At 39.4% G+C, this 16,066-nt stretch overlaps 1 protein-coding gene across 2 annotated transcripts in view; it reads left to right on the top strand.

Moving 5' to 3' along the window:
- The first annotated feature begins 3,376 nt into the window (after nt 1-3,376).
- LOC120774914 (teneurin-a) overlaps nt 3,377-16,066 on the top strand; it is a 226,763-nt gene continuing 214,073 nt past the window's right edge. For both annotated transcript variants that reach the window (XM_040104788.1, XM_040104787.1), the window contains exon 1: nt 3,377-3,892. The gene's annotated coding sequence lies outside the window, so the exon portion shown is untranslated. The remainder of the gene's footprint in view (nt 3,893-16,066) is intronic.

The following is a 16,066-nucleotide window of genomic DNA, read 5'->3' as shown; positions in this document are numbered from 1 at the left end:
AATATTTCCGTAAATTATTCCTCATAAGTTGTAGAAGTTTATTTCCATTTGGTTTGCTTATCACTGTCGGCTTCGAATGCTCTTTACTCGTGTTGTGCTTACTAATGAACTCTGCTGTTATCTGGCAGACTTCCAAGGGTATACACTGGCTTGCAAACAGACTCACGGACTTCCTTGCCTCGCTTGCCGATGTTCATGTATGAGTTCGCCAGCTCACTATTGTCTGCCGCAATTAAAAACTACTATCGCAACACTCAGGCCGGAGCACTTGTACTTTTGTAGTGCATCATCATCGAACTGATGTAGTATTCTCCGCTTAGCCGCTCAGCGCACGAGGAACGCCGCCATGTTGCGCTTTATGTGGCGGGAATGTTTTCCCATTGTAGCATTGTCTGCGAACTCCAATGAACTTCAGTGAACTGCTTGCTGCTCGGGTTCAACGGCTACAAAGTTTGGAATTTTCATGAAATCACTTAAAGTGCAGTGTTTACCAGTTGAATCCGCGTGCTGCAGACGATAAGGATGCCGTGGTTTTGGCTATTGGCTTCCGGCTTCCGTTCCGCTGTTACAACTGCATCAACTTGACTCTTCATATCACGCTTGTAAGCCTCGTCCTCTACCTGGGCGACCCACCTGAGTCAGTTTGATATCCTTAATGTTTGTAGATAGTTATTTATTCAGAGAAAAGGTTGTGTCTTAGTATCCTCCCAATCGAAAAAATATTAACTTCTGCCAATGTTATTGGCAACTCACTCATGATGTCATCTGCGCTGATGAAAATTCTTGAATTATTGAAAAGATTTCCAAGGAAAATCATTGCGTTCCTCTACTTAAGAATTCTACCACACGTTGAATTGAAGATGTATATCTGAGTTAATGAAGCAAAGTTTTCAAGGAATGCTGATAGATTGTGGAGGTCAATGGCACTCCTTCCTCTGATTGCTATCCTTTAGCAAATCCGTTGTTAGCATCCACAAATGAATGAAGTTATGGGTGTGTGGACAGAGTTAGAATTACTTCCTTCAGGATCATATTCGGCTGATCGAACTGCATGTTTTATACTTATTCAACTTGTAAAAAGCTTGCCCGTTGCCCACATATCATATCATAATTAATTTGAAATTTTTCGAAAGTTCCGTAAGAACTATTGTATTTTTCTGCTTTTCCTTATTTTGCACGTGAGTTTTATATGAGTTTGCCACATCGCCCTTAACTACAATCACATAAACCATAAAAATACAGTCACTGCTGCGTATTCTTTAGTCTCATAGCCGCCAGTGTCATTGAAGTGCAAGGAACTACATTTTCACACGCAAACTGCGCCAGTTTATTTGCAAGAGACAACAACAAAAAGATAATAGGCGAAGCCCCACCGCTGCATTTTTTTGGCTTTCGAACAAATTACTTTGCATTTAATATACTCTTGATATGAAGCTCGAAGTGTTTGCCGGTAGAAAAGGAAAGAAATATTGTTGCAATGTTTATGACGGTGAGGACCATAGTATATTGTGGCACTAGTAACCTACTCTTATAACTTTCTAAAAAGAGGCTGACATGGTATTTTTGGATTTTAGCATCGCTTCGCCTTTAAAATTGGGAAAAGAACTTACACTTAGATGTTATATTTTAGACAACTACCATTTTTTCTATTCTCGAACTAAAATTTTGTTATGCGGCTAGTACTCTGCTGTAATATTATATTTGCCCTTTGTCTAATTAAGGCATTTGCATTTGCATTGGAAACTCTTTTGGAAAAGAGACAAGCTCACGAAACTGTGAACGATTTCAAGCCACATATTTTTTAGATATTCATGCTTGAGCAAAAGTTTTCGTTTTGTAATCAAGTCACATCAAGGAGAGGAAGGAGTCTAATTGTAAAAATAAAGATATTTTTGGCCGTTTAAAAGTAGAAGAAATAAACGGGTTAGCGTTTGTGGTCTCTGTGAATCTATGTCACACATAGCAGACATACACCAAGCAAGACCTCCAAAAGCAACGAAAAAAGTTATAGTGATTAATGGCACTATAGCAGGGGGGGGTTATGCAGCTGACAGAAGTAGTGGCTGCGAAATTTTTCGAAACTTTACCGACATAAGCGTTTACGGAAGTGTAAAGTCAACAATGCTTGCGTGCCCGTGGCATACCAGAAATGGTTGCGTTTCCGCGTGAAGCTTTACACACTGTGACTGAGAAGGCTTCGCAGTGCGGACGCAATTTTATATGAGTTACCCAAGTCTTCACAAGGATGTCGGGCATGTAGGCGAGTCAGGTGAGCGCAACCGACGACAGAGGACGTAAAAGCCGCACATGCGCCTCAGCCGAAGTTCGTATAAGAGTTAGGAGCTTTTGTGTTCACGTGCGATTAAGGCAAAACGAGTTCACCGTGGAATGAAGGCAAAGGACGTTGGGGCTGGTAATAGTTTGTTGACATTTGCAGGCACGAGACATGCCGACGCAGGCTATACGAAAGAGCCCAAAGAACAAAACAGCACGTCAGTTTGTGAACAGCGCGCGAGACTAGTTGACGTCGGAATTCTAAGCGATAACGTGTTTGCGTCGGATAAGGCGGGAAAACGCTGGCGACTAAGGCGACTCGCAAGTGTTTCGTAAGGTTTTCGGAAAAAGTGAACCGCACTTGAATTAAGTGCTTGTGTGCTTAAAGATTTGTGAAAGCATAAATATCCTAATAAAAAAATAATTTTGGAGTAAATGTGTGAATGAAACCAAAATAATTCGTTGCCGATGCGTCCCCAACGAACACATCAAAATCGACTCGCCAAGGATTATTTTTCCAAGCACCGCAATATTTTGGGATTCCGCAGCTATTCTCTACTTGCGATGTTGGCGCGCGGCAGTGTTGTGTAAATGGTGTACGCCGGCTGAAATTAAATGTCACTCATACGCCATGTGAGTCGGCTGATTCGCCTCGCCACGATACAATCGCCGCGATCTCGCGCGGAAACCGCTCGTGTTCGTGTGTGTGCGCGTCAAAGCGGATTTTCCGCTGTTGTGCCCTGAGTGAGGATGAATTCGGGGCGAAACTAAATAGCAAATGATAAGAGCAACAACATCAACAACAACAACAGAAATCAGTGGAATTTGTCGCAGTGGTAAATTAGAAAACGTAGCCGTAAAAACGAAGCAGAATATCGGAAATATAAAAATACAACGCGCAAGTTTGTGCGGGCGTGTGTTTTCGAGTGCCCATGTGCGCTTTCAGGGCTTACCGCGGATTTGTGTCGATACATTTGCGTGCTAGACATCCCACCACTTTCCGAATTTCCGTTTTCATCTAAATCACTGAGTGGCTTGTTTAATATGTAGTGTGTGCAAAGCAAAGAAATAGCAGCGAAAGGCATAATGCTAATGGCCCTTCATCACTTTGGGTCGCAAAACTCTACACCATTTCCTCAAATAGAAATAGTAGAGAATATGTGAGTTGTTGTGTGCAGCCGCCCATGTTTTTAGCAAATTGAGCAAGTGCCAATCAAAATGGAAAAATTATTGTAAATAATACCGATTAAGATCCTATCCGTGGGCAAATCGTTTAATTGCGCGTCGGAAGTGTTGGGAGCAAGCGCTGGTGGGTATCAAACCATGGCGAGTGAAAGTATATAAAAAAGTGCGCAACAAGCTGCAATTACTCAGTGAACTTAAGCTCTATTTTTTGGAAGCGGGAAAGTTCGTTTGGAGATCTAATCGAGTTCGCTATCTGTTGCCTCTTTTCGGTGAAAAGTCGAGTTTTAGTGTGTGGTTATGCCTATCATTGCAGACCCGTGATTTATACTAACTTGAAAATATTTTATTCCACATATCGAGCAACTTTACGACACTGCGTACTCGGATGTAATGGCTTCATAGCCAGCAGTGTCAGCGTGTTGTAACTAACAAGGTGAGTTCCTTAATATTTCAGTAATCCTGTTCAATGCGAATTACAGATGGATAGTCGTTAGTAAGCTTTATATAACAATAGTTGTTAGTTTGAGATGACGCCCCAACTTTGTTTAACATTGGCAAATAAATTCCATAAGTGTATTAAATTAAATTATATTGAAAATAATTCCCTTTAATATACGATTTTGTATCCATATACCATAAATGGATATTTTAGCATGATTCAATGGCAACTAGATCTTATTACTCGATTGAGTATGGCATATTGAATTATAAACGTCATAAATACAAAATTCAAAAACCAATTAACTTACCTTACTTAAGATATACTTTAAGTTCTCAGCATTACGTCTTATATTTTTTGTCTCATGCCTTTTGAGTTAGAGAAGTACAAGTATACGTGGAACCTAGGCAACCAGCAGTGATACACCTCACTCTTAATGAACTTATTTCGCTCTTGCTACTTTTTAGTAGCCAACGATTCGTTGGCAATGCTATCACAATTTTTTATTTTGGGCTTATATGCATTCTTGGCCTATATCTATTTTTACTCGAGTTTTAAATAACTCTTATTATCTGCTGATTAAATTCCTTACCTTTACGGTTGTGATTTTGTTGTGAAATTATATCTTCAGATTATTTACAAGTTAAAAGAAAAAATATAAACAACATAAGGAATTGTTTGCAAAGATGTGTTCCTCCAAATTTAATACTAAAAGCGTTGTTTCACTTTGCCAGTTGCACAACGCTATCACTCTTGTATGCCGATCTGAGTTCGCTTCGTATTTGTTTGCCAATGCAGTTTCGGAGCCACGTCGCAAATATTTGCTCAATGTGCAACAACGCAATCAATTTTTAATGAAACGAAAAAAATTCAAAATCACCGTTACCCAGTTTTATTCTCTGCTGAAAAAATTTTTCCACTATATTTTCACAACTTTTTATTGTTACTGTTTTTTCTTGGTTCAATATTTATGTATCGAATGAGGTCGTTCGCCATTGAACGGAACAGCTCCCTTCTGCGCTGATGTGCCGCTGTTTGTTGCAAGAACTGCACACGCAATAGCAAACAGTGAAACATTTGGGCAGGGAAGTAAGTATTGTGCTTCCTTTGCATGGCATATGTCTCGCGTATGAGTGTTATCAATTGGTTATGAAAAGGAATACGTCAGTGCGTATGAGTGTCATTTTTGAGCAAAGTGAAACTGAGTGAAGAAGCAAGGATTTCGTTGTTTATCACTGCTTTGATTAAGCGAATGTACAGGAGTTGTGCTTGATCTTAAGGAAAAAATTACTCGTGTGCACTCTGTACATTGCTCAGGTGGTGGCATCCAGTACTTAAATTTTAAAGGATTATCGAAAATTTGCAAAAGATTTTCTCACTCTGGCAGTCTGGTCGCCGTACGCTGTACGTTACAGCTTTGATAATCCCGCCGTCGCACATTGCTTTCTTCACATTGCTTCAATGGAGACACAGTGCGTCTGTGGTGGAATTAAAATCTCGGCGCAATTTTCGTAGAATGTAGGATTTCAGATGGATTTCAAATGGATTGGAGGAGAACTTGTAATCTGCTTAAAGCAGTTCCCAGATCTTGTATGCAATGTCACAATATCCTTTCAGCTTCGCAGTAGCTCAACCGTGCAGTATTTTGCTAGATTTATGGGCAGTTCGACTGAAATTCCCACAGCTCGCACGGCGGCTATCATTTAGGGTCTTTGGGAATTACACCTTTAATTTCTCGATACTGACTTATTTATTTTGTAGTTGCGATATTGCAGTATAATGTCGTTTAAAAATTTGCCGTTTCTGCTATGCGTCAATGAAAATAGTCCCTTTAGAGGCGTTGAGCGCCTGTGCTTGGGTATTTTCTGCTGACAACATAAATTCACTTTTGTGTGTGCCCACATACACATACCCGTGTGTACATATACAAACATTCATATATGTATTTCATACATATTTACAAGTAGCGAGTAATTTATTTTGAATGTATCGAATATTTATTTTCTCACCAAAAGCTGAGGCTTGGCATGGGTGGCTGTATGCGGCTTAATTGGAAGGGACAGACAAATAATTGGAGCCGCGCACATCGCAAACAAATGGAAAAATTAATAGCGAGCTTTAGAAAATGAAACGGAGACACATGGCTTTCGTGGATGCAAATGTTGCATGAAAGTGTTGCAGTAGGTCATATATACTATTCATATGTATGTATGTATATGTCGTTTGATTTCACATTTTTTCGCCCGGTAGGAAAATTAATCCTTCGGTAATGAGGTGCGGATATTTGGTTTGACCCACTTTTATAAAGAAATCTCTTTGTATCGTTAGCACCAACTCTTCATTCGTAATTTGTGCCGGCATGTCTTTAAATCTGTGGTTATCGATCCGAAATGTTGATTAGAAAATTAAAATGTTTAAATATACTAGGAGATTTGTGGCAGGGCCGTGCCGCCTTATTCTAATTCTAAATGACTAACTTTGCATTAAAGAATATATTGCAATATTTTGCTGGGTTGCAATCCAATTTCGTGACAGTCTGCTGGCAGCCGTCTTTCAGCATGGCTCAGCATGACCCACTTCAGAGGCATCATTCAGCTCGAGTCACTTCCCCACTTTCCCCTCAGTCTCACATCCATACATAAAAGTCAACAAACACTTGTTGCCAAAGAAAAACTTGCATCCAAAAGCATTTTGTTTCAGTTCATACTTGTTGTAGTCGCGACCGTCGAGCTCGTTACTTGTGTCGGACGAGCGGAGGAGGAGTCGCACAAATTATCTGCCTGTCGAAAAGAGGGAAATGAATGCACCTGTCACTCTTAATTACTATTTTAATTAACTGCTCTCTTTAATGTTCTTTTCCATTTCATTTTTTATTCATTTATTATTTCTCTGCCGTCCGTTAGTCTCTTTGTCCGTCTGTCCGTCTGTCTGTTTGTGTGTTTTTTATTTTCAAAACTTTCTCCTTTATTTAGCCCTGAACACTTTGACGTGCTGATGAGAGCAGAAAATGAAATCGTCCTCCATTCATGTCATAATCTTTCAGGCTCTGATTGAAATTCATCTCTCAGTCGGCAAAAAGAGGTGACGCAGTAACGCAGTAAAATGGGCAGTTGGACCTAAGCGCCTGTGTGGGTGCTTGGCTTTTGGGCCCTATGCTCCTTGGCGTGTGCAAGCAAATTGAAAGAAATGACATATCAAACGTGACTGTAATAACGGTGTTATGCCCGTCTTCAGCGGTTGCCTTTGCGCGAATCAAGTTTCGTTGCTTTTCTAAAAATACTGCTGCCCTATTCTATTGTCAATGGTTGCACGAATTGGGCATATTTGTTGTTGTGGCTTTGCGCGTTAAGCACTAATTACGCTAATTCGCCATTAACTGAAATGAATTTTGTTCGAAGTTGATTTCTGTTTGTTCGCTTTCGTGTTTGTTTTGTTTTTGTTGTACTCACTCGTGTCACTGTCATTAGTGTTGACGCACTGGCTTTAGCAGAATCTCAAATGACATGTCGTTAAGTTTATTGCACCTTCGTGTCGCAATTTCCGAACTTTCTCCTACCTTATAACTTGGCGGCAAACTCGTGAGTAAATATGTATGCACGCACACCTTTGCAAGTATGTAAGTGCGAGAGCCGCTTCAATAGCTGGCGCGTCTTTTTCGACTGCAGGTAGTTCTGACATAAAAGATTTCTAAAATAATCTAGCAGAATTTTTTAAGGGCTTAAACCGTGAAGAACCTTCTATTAGACAGATAACTCCAAGAGTTTGAACAACAGCCTGCAACGGTCTAGTCTTGTAATCTGTATTTAAATGGGTTTAGATTCTTATTGTACCAATTATTTAGGAGCTTTGCGTTAATTGGATGAATCTAAGGCATTTGGAAACATCAGGTATCAAATGTCAAATGCAGTGCCCCAATTGCGTGTGGGATGAGTCCACTGCATGGATGATAAAAGATGGACAAAATGTGGATTTTTGCTGGTTAAGACAAGCCCACTTTGCTGCGATCGTTAAAGTAAATAGTTCGTGAATTAATTCATGAGACATTTAGGTCGGCGAAAACCTCAGCCTCAATGGCCAAAAGCTGAACATGGGAAGTAAAGAAAATCGGATGGCTGCAGCAAGAAAGGCAGAAGTGGCAACATGATAACAACGCAACAGCCACAAGAATCATCTGCAGCTAGTGCGTTCGGTGCGGCAACACGAACATTAAGGAACATTAACAGCTCTTTTCCACAATGGCTTTATGCTGAGATTTATGATGTGGCAATAAATAAATTGCTTGCAAGCAAGTCGAAATCAAAATGAACGTTGCCGCAAAGGAGGAAGGACGGTGTTGCAGTACTCGAGTTAAAGCGTATACAAGAACATAAATACAAAAAAGGAAGATCTAAGTTCGGGGGCTACCGAACATTTTATACTCTTGCAACTTGCAAGAATCAAAGCCAGGGAAATACTTTAAGATGGAAAACGTCAACCAGTGGATCGGAATCTCAGCAATTTTAAATATACATACATAACTTCTACACTCACCGACTCTGTTTGAAAAACGTAACCTATTTATGTATTATATGGGAGTTGGGGCAGTCTCAACCCGGTTTTATCGATTAAATATTATCATGCCGCACACAAAAAAAATGTTCCTTGGGTTTTATTAAGGTACCTTACATACAATCACGAATCATATGGATTACAGTCAGCCGGATGTTCGAAGATCTTGATATTAGTTATATGGGGGCTAGGTCAGGTTTTCGCTAAATTTTGGCAATTTTAGGCAGAAAGATACACTGTTATGAGTAAAACAAGTTCTGTCATTTTCATTAAAATAACTCAAATATTGGCTGATATATTCAGTAAAAAAAGTCATCAGGGATTGACCCGATTCAGCCAATTTTTGATACACAAAGTTAGTATTGTCAGGAAAGGATTCTCTCTAAATTTCAATTGTATATATTTATGCATTATATATTTATATTATATTCACCGATATTTTCGGTCAAAAGTCAACTATAGATCCTGGGGCCCACATATTCGGTACCTAGTGGCTTGAACGGTTTTAGTTGCATTTGAGCAATTTTTGGTCATAAGGTGCATACTTTAAGGAAATTATTTGCGCAAAATATTATATCGATTGCTTCTTGATTTGTGTATTGGAAAGTGAAAGAATCAGATGGAATTTAAAATTTCATTAAATTCTTAAATTCACCAAAAACCTTCGCAACGATTCCTATAAAGCCCTCTCATGCAATCTCGGAGATAAAATTTAATGCCTTTGGCACATTTAGCTATTGATTTATTGCGCTCTTAGTAGACGGACGGACATACAGACAGTCACTTGGATTTCAACTCGTCTCGTTATCCTGATCATTTGTATATAGTATATATAATCCTATATCAGTCTCGATTAGTTTTAGGTACAACCGTTAAGGAAACAAAACTGTCATAATCTGTAGCAATATGTTCGCAAGAGTATAAAAATTGGTAGTTATCGGCACTGAAGAATAATGCTGCCGAAGCAGGAAAACTACCTTCTCTTTTCACAAGAACTTTGGAGTGTACTGAACAATGTTTCAGTGAGATGAATATCCCAACTGTTCTCATTGCTTCGTTCTATATGTTCTAGGAGTTTGCGCATCTTGGTTATTTTGCTGGACAGTTACACTCCAGTTATGTTAATCTGACAAATGGAAATCCTCAAGCGGCAAAATACTGCATGCTTGAAGCTAATAGCTTGAGAAATATTCCTGTGAGACACATTCAAGCTATTGTGGCACGTCTGCCATACGAAGAGGAGAAGTGGAAAGACTTAGTGCTTGAAAGTATTCGAGGAATTTTGAAAATAATTGAATTAAAAATCGCAAATTTACCTTAAAATTAGTTATGCATCGAGCCTTTAAATTTCCTAGCATTTGTCTTGTGAACTGCGAAAAGCCATTGCGATGTCAGAAAACTTCGTGGCAAACACATTTTGTTTATTTTGACGATGTTCAAATAAATGAAGACGACTGAAGAGCAACAGCCATTAGCAAATTTGTGGAAATTCGATTTATTTCCGAAGTCAAATTAAATTATACCTCAAGCATTCTGTTGGCCGTGTATGCATATGTGTAGTATCAGCAGTACTAAGGCTAATAGCGAATGTAGTTGATTTATATGTGCAAGTAATTATTTGCTCTGCTCTTCTTCCTATTTTATCACTGTAGCACTTATCGCGCCAAAGTTATTTATATTTAAGAAAGTACATAAATTCTCTCACTTCGGCTACATTCACCGAGTGCAAAAAATACACAGAAGCATAAATAAAATATAAGCGCAGCACTACTCAGTTGTCACCAGAGTTATTTGCTGTGACTGGCGAAATCTAATTGCTGACGACTGCAGCGGAGGCAGGGCCGATGGGGCGTATACGCAACAATCATGTGCACTCATGAATCCCCTTGAAACGCGCCTAGTGCCTAGTGCGCCAAGACTGGTTCCTGATGTTCACAGGGGCGACAGTCAAGACCGAACTGCAGTGCTCTTAAGGCATCTCTAATAATTCTCGGAAATTTGAGGCTATTGATTTAGGGAACATGTGGTAACAGCGCAACTTCTAATATCAGTTAGGGTTATGGGTAAGTAGGTGCTCAAGAGTGTTGCAGTCAAGCCTTTTGCCAATTTGAGTACTGATTGTGTATTATACGGTCGACTCTTTTTCACCCAGTGCTGTCCTATTATCTGCTGGGAGCATGTGTTTCCTTGAGTGTGAAGAAATTGTCGAGCTCGGAGTTTTGCAAGCGAGTGTGCGTGCATTTAATGACAACAAAAGCTGTAATAAAGAACCTATTTGAAGCTGCCGTGGTGGCGTGGCTGCTTCGGCAAGGCATTACGGAAAAAAATAAATAACATTTCCATAGCAGCCGCCTGGCATCGACTCAGCGCTGAGGATGATTTTGAGCTCTTACCAAAAATTAATGTTTACATGTTGTTAGCATTTTGCTGCTGCCATTATACTGTTTGTTGCTCACCATGGCTAGCAGCATTACATGGAGATTTTGCCATCTTATCGCATTTCTTAACACTTCGAGCATAGAAATTTATGAAGGGATTTGCACTTAGTGATAAATGAGTTTATCGATTGCGACTTGCTGTGTTTAAAGAAATTTTGTGAGGGAAGGGTTGACACGAAAATGGAGCAGCGCAAGTTGAGGACAGAGGTTAGTAAAGCTCACATCCATGAAGAGCCTTGGAAAACCATTTCAATGGTTTTTTGTTCCTCTCTGATGATATTTTGATAATATTTTCAAAAAGGTAAAACGAGCATTTCTTGATAAAATTTAAATTCTCTAACGAAGTGATCGGAAATCAAATCGCAATGTGTATTCAAGGCTTTCATGGGGGATGGACTCTAATACACATATTTGAAGATTCAGCTTGCTAAAGTCACTTGCTCTGAGATACATCTGATAAAGCAACCACTCTAATTACTTGACAGGCACACTTCCATAAATGGGGATAAAGGTAACAGTACAACTTTGGGTTTAAATCATGCAATTTTAAAACACTTTAAACTGCAGATGTTGTGGGTCCCATAAACACAAGTAGCTTTCCCACTAACCTCTCGCACTCTGTCTTAAGCATAAGTACGAGAGTGCAACGATATCCTTTTAATTTTAATTATTTTACGGCTTAAGTGAATCCTTTCCTTTTCGGGGTGTGAGTGTGAGCTCGCTCACATGAATGTGTGTCTAGGGTTACCGAAATGTGCTTGTGGTCGGGTGTGTGGTAGCGTGTTGGCAAGAGATATTAATATCCTTAATGCTGACAATAGAGTGACATAGCATCAACAACGTATCGTAACAACAACAAACTCCCACCTGCTACTTCACTCATTGTGTTGAATCCCAGCTGTTCATTTACCATGGTTTCGGAAGACTTAGTTCGTGCACGGGCATAATTGAGGAGCGGGTGCACATGAGCGTGTGGACATCTTCACACACGCTGTGCCAAGGCTCGAAGCAAGGATCCCTTCCTGGTATTTTTGCAGACTAAATTTTCTCAAACCTGCCGAATGGCTGTCCGATGTCATTTGCATGACTGTGGCATTTTGTGGCAACATTGAATGATGCAGTTGGCCTATTTGCGGCGACAGCAACAATGAAAGGGTAGACCCACTGAGGAGATGGCATAAAGAGCTCGAGGTGTGCATTTGAGGTTTTAATGTGTAATTGCGTAATAGGATTTTCGCTGTCAGCTTTAATTGAGGTATCGACGTCGACTTGAGCGGTATAATCCAGTTATTTTAAACGCGTTAGTTTAGTTTAGATAAGTGAAAGTGAAAATATACGAGCCTTAACAGGAGTCTAATCGGTGTGGAAAATTATATTTGGAGTGGTTCAAATGAAAAATGTATATCAATTCCATTAAAAAAGTATGCAAAATATATTTCCGATGGTCATTTTGAACATTTCGCTGACTAGGTTTTGTAGAAGTCACCCGTCTTAGATATTTTGCACAAAAGCAATTTGGTCGTTGGTTTGGTAGTGAGTCTATTCAAAGAATTTTTATTAACAAAATTCGGCCTTATATTCATTATAGTTGCTATGGGGGACCGATTATAGCGATATTTCAAGATCTTGGTATTATTCTTGCTGTAGGGGGGGTAGATGACTGACGACGCACCTAGGACTTTGGGATCTCCATTGTAATACAAGATGCGTTCCAAAGTAAACGGGACTTAAAAGAAAAAGAGCAAATGGTTTTTTCGGCAAAATCAATTTATTTTATTCAAAATACTCTCCTCCTGCTTCAATACAGCTTTTTACGCGGTCAAAAAGAATGTCGAACGAGTGTTTTAGCTCGTTGGCCGGTATGGCCGTCAGTATGCCGGTGCAAGCCTTTTGAATGGCCTCTACGTCTGCATAACGCTTTCTTTTTCTTGGGCAAATGCATTTTTCCGAAAAGGAAGAAGTCACACCGTGCTGTATCAGGTGAAAATCGTGAGTGGTTAATGGTTAAAATGTGATTTTTGGTCAAATAATCGGTCACAAGCGTCGATCGAATGTTGGATTCTGAGCAATTTTTGGTCGTCAGTCAATTTGTGCGGAACAAACCGTGCACACACCTTTTGTAAGCCCAAATGATCGGTCAAAATGCGATAAATTCATGTTTTGGAGATGTTCAATTCCATTTTCATGAATTTCAATGATGATTTCGGCTGATTTTTGATGAATTCACGCTTTCACGGTTTCCATGGAATTTCTATTGATCACGGATTTTGATTGGCCCACATGTTGATCGTCATTTATGTCCTCACGACCACTTTTAAAACGTTGAAACCACTCGTGCATTCTGCTACGGGATAGGCAATCATCGACATAAACTTGTTGCATTAATTCAAACGTTTCGATAAAAGTTTTACCAATTTTAAAACAAAATTTAATGTTGGCTCTTTGTTCGAAGCTCATTTTCACACCGATAACACAAACATACTGACACTTAAAACGCAATAACTTCACTTCCAATCATGAAATTCTCACTGGACAATCGATAAAGATAGCAGATTCTAACGCACTAGTCGACATATAGATGGCGCCACCAGGGGTGCTAGATTTAAAACATAGTCCTGTTTACTTTGGAAAGCACGTTCAAAAAATTCGTTGGGCGACTCTTCAGCGAATACTTTCTTAAGTCGCTGAGGCTAGATTCGGTAATGATTCGGCAGCAATTTTAATAAGGTTTGCCAACGTTCTAACTGTACTAAGGCATACAAATTCATATGCCCAGGTATTTATTAACTATGTGTTCAAAGCGTCTTCAGCTATCTTTAGAGTGTCAGCTATCTCGTTTAACTGAATTTCAAGATCATCCAAAATCATGATGTGGATGTTTTTGGTTCCGTCCATAATATCCTCTTTTGCGTACCCACAGCGATATCTTCGTCGGTTCTTATGTGGAAGTGGGTAAAGCACTTACAAACGGTTTTAGATCGGCGCAGAGCTCTGACACTCAGCAAACCAGGCTTCAGCGTTAGCAGCCATCCTGGGATATAAATAGTGCCATTAACAGTCATAAAATCAGGCATTTTATCCTTTGAAAGTATTTGGTGTCGAAGGTATTGTCAAGATGACGGCCAACCTACCTATGGAAACCTTGCAACAAAGTGATCAGCTAAAGTAAGGAAAGTTTGTGTGTTTTCGTACTACTGTCTAGGCTTCTTAGGGATTAGTTTATATTTTCTATTTAGCTGATGTTACAGTTATAATGTTTTTTTATCCAGAGGACATAAGTCTCTGTTTAGAATTTGAGTTCGCGGTTTCATTTCGGCTATGTATGTATGTATCTTCCGGTTGTGAAATTGCCACTACGAGTGCGTAAGATTTATCGAACGACGATAACAACGAAACTGCCGATAACATTTTTTCACCTTTTATTGCGGAGCTAGGCGCTGTAATATTAAATGCATTTGAATGAGCGCAAACCAGTTTATTGCGTTGCAAAAGCAAGCACATTGTAGTAAATCAATTAAGTCCCAAAGGAATTTAAAAATTTATAGCTGGTTATGCGCTTGAATTATTTACAAGTATTTTAACAACAAATACAAATTAAAAGTGCTTGCGTTAGAATGCAAAATGGTTGAAGCTTTAGGCAGGTGGAAACGCCGCAGGATGTATAGTCGGCCACTAAATGTAGCTTGTTTGAATCAGAGTAATTTTAGTGAGGGGTAACTTCTGAAAATTTATCGAAATTTGTTGATGATTTATATAAATACGCTTTGTTTCTCCACACAACTATCGTTCCTCAATATTAGTCAACGTTATGGTTCGCCTATACAGAAATATCGAATTTGGCAAGTGCCCAGCTTCTGTTCCACCAAATCTACCGGTGGGCATTGCTTTCCATTTACTTTAATTGCAACAACAACTCGTTGTTGCGCAAATTGTGTAAATTCATTATGCACTAGCAATTATTCTTTATTAATACACTCCAAAACTTACTATGCCGCGCTGATATGTGCGTGCCTAACTTATGGAGGCTTAACTAATTTGATAGCTTTGCTTTCGCAGTTGCTCGAATATGCAGTAAATTTCGAATAATTGCCAATTGATGCCGACACAATACAAATTTGATAATATTGAGCTGAAAATACTTCGGGGTGGAGAGCATAATGCGTTTGGGAGTGGGTGCGGAGGATGGGGTTGGGGCTTGCAATGATTACTAAAGCAGAGTCTGTTCGCTGCCAAATGCAGCCCTGTTGCCCTGGCACTGGCACTCGATTGCGGCAGGGGATGATTCGGAAATTCCATTTAATAAGTTCATGTGGGCTTTGCATCCACACAGTGCGGGAGCTTTTATGTTTTGTTGCAAAGTGTTTACACATGTAAATGTCTGTCCCGCATATGATTCATGTGTATTGGCTGTGTGAAATTCGGTTGGGGGTTAAGTCAGTTCAATATTTTGATAACAGTTGTAGAAGGAGTGCTGCGCTTCTAATAGATATTAAAGATTTCAGTTTGTAAAGACTGCTAGAAATCACATTGACTGGCTTATAGGTCAGCAGTGAAGGGACAAAAATTAGTCAATTTTGTTCTCGCTAAAACAAGCAACTACAATAAAATTCACCAAATACTTTGTGAGTAGGAGATATGGTGCTATCGACACAAGTTTGTTATCAGGTAGACGGACAGTGAAACTAAAGAAGAAAATACCTTCTTGCGCTGAAGGTGCACCAAAAAAGCAAACGCCATTAAATTTATTTAAACGCGAGGATATGTTGATATCTTAATTCGCCTTCACCCCATTTGCCGCCTTTTGCTTTGCTTCACTTTCAATTTCACTATCTTCGTTCATTTCATTTTCGCTTACGGCTTTGTTGGTGTGTTTTTTATTTTATCGCCCTTGCGTGACCAACGCACACACACACACATGTAAGTGAATACTGGCATACATTCAAGTGTCTGGGGCATGCAAAAACAAAAGCAAAAGCAACAAGTAAGGAAGCGCTAAGTTCGGGTGTCACCGAACATTTCATACTCTCGCATGATAAAGTGATAATCGAGATTTCATTATACGTCATTTACATATTTTTCAAATACCGTATTTGTGTAAAGTTTTATTCCGCTATCATCATTGGTTCCTAATGTATATATTATACAGAGAAGGCATCAGATGGAATTCAAAATAGCGTTATAT

The sequence above is a fragment of the Bactrocera tryoni genome, chromosome 4, assembly GCF_016617805.1.
Source record: "Bactrocera tryoni isolate S06 chromosome 4, CSIRO_BtryS06_freeze2, whole genome shotgun sequence".
In the NCBI taxonomy this organism is placed as follows: domain Eukaryota; kingdom Metazoa; phylum Arthropoda; class Insecta; order Diptera; family Tephritidae; genus Bactrocera; species Bactrocera tryoni.
The sequence above is the reverse complement of the archived record's forward strand: the minus strand, read 5'-3'. Positions and strand labels throughout refer to the sequence as shown.